Source organism: Cetorhinus maximus, chromosome 10 (genome assembly GCF_964194155.1).
Source record: "Cetorhinus maximus chromosome 10, sCetMax3.hap1.1, whole genome shotgun sequence".
Taxonomy (NCBI): domain Eukaryota; kingdom Metazoa; phylum Chordata; class Chondrichthyes; order Lamniformes; family Cetorhinidae; genus Cetorhinus; species Cetorhinus maximus.
Genome location: NC_135888.1, coordinates 136,023,782 through 136,027,265, shown reverse-complemented (window position 1 = coordinate 136,027,265; position 3,484 = coordinate 136,023,782). Strand labels below are relative to the sequence as shown.

Genomic DNA, 3,484 nt, shown 5'->3' with positions numbered 1-3,484 from the left:
GCACACATTTTGAAATCGGCCTGGCAATGCAATAAGTTGCATATAATCACACAAGAATGCTAATATATCCTAAAAGATACAACAACACAGCAATGACACAGGGATGTTGACAAGAAATTGAATTAGTGCAGAAAACTACGACGGATCCATTTAAGCTAATATTTCCATCCTATTCATTTCAACGTGCACCATTTCCCCAAATATACTTGTATGGTCAACTCAAATCTGTGAAGATCTTGTTCACTTTTTCAAAATCACCTCACCTCGTCATTAACAGGGTTGCTGTCATTTTGAGATTTAATAATTCCCGTGTTTTCTTTCCTGATCGACTCACACCGAACATCATTTTTGTCTGTAGAAGACATGCCTTTGTTGGGGGTTGGGAAGTCTCTCTTTGTTGACTGCAATGTTGAACATGATTCATAGCGGAAACTCTGAGAAAGTGGATCACCCCCGAATACCTCTACATAGTTTGGTGGTATGTGAAGACTTCGACTGGTCTTTTGAATTCCGTTCAGAGAATGTCTTGTTTCAAAGCAGCAACAAATACCCAGTGGGCAGTTCTGGTCATCGAAACCATTTCTGCTTCTATGAACCTTAATAGCAAGGATGATCAAAATCACTAGAAAAACGATAGAAATTACTCCTAATGCTATGACCAAGGAAAGGCTCAGATCAGGAGTGAACCCTTCATCTTCAGAGGATCCACTGACGCTGGAGAATGTTTCAGTGTCACCACCTACCACAGATAAGATGATGGTCACTGTGGCAGAAAGTGATGGTGTTCCATTATCTTTTACCACAATCACCAGACTTTGCTTGGAGGCATCTTTATTGGCAATATGACGGATAGTCCAAATTTCCCCAGTGTCTGATGAAATAGTAAATAGGTTATGCTGGGTAGCCTGAAAAATCGAATAAGAAAGGCGAGAGTTCTGACCGGCGTCAGCATCAGTGGCCGATACCTTGGTAACCAAGTAGCCTGGTTCTGCAAACCTGGATATTGTCTCTACTGCTGTTGACCCATACTCGGCTAATGGACGCACGATCACTGGAACATTGTCATTCTGATCAAGGATAATAACATTCACTGAGACATTACTGGCGAGTGGTGGGGTTCCAAAGTCCATGACCTGAGCTTGGATCTGAAAGATTTTCAATTTCTCGTAGTCAAAAGATCTCTGAGCTAATATGACCCCAGTCTCCGAGTTAATAGAGATGTAAGTGGATACCGAGGCATTCTGAACTTGCGTCTCCAGGATAGAGTATTTTAGTCGAGCGTTCTGTCCAACATCTGGATCAAAGGCTGTAATGGAAAATATTGAAGCGCCAATAACATTATTCTCCATGACACTTGCTGTGTATAAAGACTGGGTAAACCGTGGGGCATTGTCATTTATATCTGAAATCTCCACCTGAATATTTTTCTTGGATGTGAGAGGAGGATTTCCTGAATCCGTGCATGTAATAGTGATGTCATACTTGGAGGCATTCTCACGATCCAGTGAATGTTGAACAAGTAATCCATAATAATTCTTCAAAGAAGAATCTAGTTTAAAGGGTAGCTCGTTTGATATTTGACACTGTACCTGCCCATTCTGTCCCGAATCTTTATCTGCTGCACTGAACAGAGCGACTACAGTTCCAACTGGAGCATCTTCTGAGACTGTACTGGACAAAGACGTCAATGTCACCTCAGGGGCGTTATCATTCATATCAATAATATCCACCAGCACATCACAGTGTCCGGACATTGTCTCAGAACCCTTGTCTATTGCCTTTATATTTATACCAAAGACCTTGTTCTCTTCATAGTCCAAATCCCCTTTCAATCTGATTTCACCAGTTTTGGAATCTACGTCAAAAAGTTCCCGAACTCTAGCTGAAGTGTGGCCACTGAGCGAATACGTTATCTCTCCATTCGGACCATCGTCCAAGTCAGTGGCATTTAATATGATTACCCGAGTCCCTATGGGTGCAGTTTCCAATAGACTAACTCTGTAAACTGACTGGGGAAAAACAGGGGCGTTGTCGTTTGTATCCTTCACTATGATTGTGACCTGAACCGTGCCGGATCTCACAGGGACCCCGCCGTCCTTGGCTACTAACGTTAACATGTGGCTGGATTCCGTTTCTCTGTCCAAGGAGCTCTGCAGCACCAATACTGGCAAAATGTCCATCCCGTCCCGCATCTGTACATCAAGATTAAAATAATTATTCCGGCGGAGCTCGTAGGTTTGTAATGAATTAGCTCCAATGTCTGGGTCGTGCGCGGACTCGAGCGGAAAGCGCGTTCCCGGTGTAGAACGCTCTGAGATTTCAAGGCGGATTTGTGTCTTTGGGAAACTGGGAGCATTGTCATTCACATCGAGAATCTCCACTTCAACCTGGTACAGCTTTAAGGGATTTTCAACCAAACCGTTCAAAGAAATCACACAACTCAAACTAGGCCCGCAAATCTGTTCTCTGTCAATTTTCTCCTTGACAAATAAAATGCCAGTGTCCAAATTTATGTCCACGTATTGTTTCCTGGGACCGGGTACAATCCGAAAACGGCGAGCCGAGAGCTGCTTTATATCGAAACCCAAATCATCTGCGATATTCCCAACAAAGGAGCCCAGTTGCAGTTCTTCAGGAATCGAGTAACGAATCTGCCCAAACACGAGATTCCACCAGGAGAATACACAGTAAAATAATTGGCATTTCAGCAACCAATATATTTTATATCTCATTTCCAGCGATAAGCATTCCCCTTGTTTCAGAACGCGTCCGTACCATGAATTATCCTTTTTACAGTTATATGAATATATGTTAAAGCTGGTAAAACTGCGATGTGGCAAATGCCTGAATGATTTGCGAATCGCTCGGATTAGTTCATTTAAATCTTCTATTTTTGTCTAAAATTGCCAGTGGATTCGTGCAGAAATCCTACCGAGCTGCTCGCTATCCAATTTTACATTGCGTCTGATCGTGCGTGATGGTGGCTGGGTAGTGAAGGGGGCAGTCCGGATCCCCAATCGCATCTCAGCTTCTAATTGGTGAAGACAAGCACATTGAAAGCCAACCAATTAAACCTCGGTTCATTTCTTAAAGCTGGAAGGTCTGAAATCAACGCAGGTACTTCGATTTATTGTTGCACAGTTATAAATTGATTTGTTTCCACTATTTGCTTTCACTATTCTGCATTCTTTTTGTTTGTTGAGAAAATTATCCCTACAATTGAATTACAACGAACATCTTAAGAGTCAAGTTGGTCCAATGTGGGATAGTTAAAATACGAAAAAATATTTTAAGGTGTCATCATAACTCATTGGTCTTGACTTTAATTTAATCTAATTTATAATCCATGTACGATATTTCTGAGCTGGCTTTCCTACGTCAATTATCTGTTCATTCTTCCTGAAGGAAATCTATTTCCTCGTTCTCCTATAAAATCAAAGCACTGCTCTGTTGACATTTCCACTGCTTTTCGAAACACCCTATT

At 41.8% G+C, this 3,484-nt stretch overlaps 1 pseudogene; it reads right to left on the bottom strand.

The window, feature by feature from the left end:
- Positions 1-200: 200 nt before the first annotated feature.
- LOC144686073 (protocadherin-10 pseudogene) lies at positions 201-2,804 on the bottom strand (annotated as a pseudogene).
- Positions 2,805-3,484: the final 680 nt, after the last annotated feature.